A 684-nucleotide genomic window follows, 5' to 3' on the forward strand; every position below is an offset into this window, starting at 1 on the left:
AGTTATGGTGTTGGAGGAGAATATTAAAAGTGCCACAGACTGCCAAAAGAACCAATAAATCCATTTTGGAAGAAGCGCAGCCAGAGTGCTCCTTGGAGGCCAGGATGGTCTGTCTTCATCTTTCATATTTCGGACATGTCAGGAGGGACCAGTCGTTGCAAAAGGATATCATGTTTGGTAAGGTGGAGGGTCAGAGGAAAAGAGGGAGACCTCCAGCGAGATGGATTGTCCAAGTGGCAGCATCGATGGACTCAAGCGTGGCAACAGTAGTGAGGCTGGCCCAGGATCAGGCAGTGTTTTGTTCTCCTGTGCATAAGGTCACTATGCGTCGGTGCTGACTCAATTGCATCTAACAACAACAACAACGTATTGCCGAAGAAGTAAAACTTTCTATGTTTTTTAGATGATATGATCCTTTAAATAGAAAATCCCAAAAACTTAGGAAGAAAATTATTGGAACTAACTGAAAGATTCAGCAAAATGGCATGGTACAAGATCAACATACAAAAAAACAGTTCAATTCTTTTACAATAATAAAGTTAAATATGAAAAGGTAAAAAAAAAAAAAAAAAGTTAAAAACCATTTACAACAGTCTACACAAATATGAAATACTTAGGAATGAATCTAACTAGAGAAACAAAAAGATCTATATAAAGAAGACTAGGAGCTCTGGTAGTGTAGTG

This window comes from Chrysochloris asiatica, unplaced genomic scaffold (genome assembly GCF_000296735.1).
Source record: "Chrysochloris asiatica unplaced genomic scaffold, ChrAsi1.0 scaffold00253, whole genome shotgun sequence".
In the NCBI taxonomy this organism is placed as follows: domain Eukaryota; kingdom Metazoa; phylum Chordata; class Mammalia; order Afrosoricida; family Chrysochloridae; genus Chrysochloris; species Chrysochloris asiatica.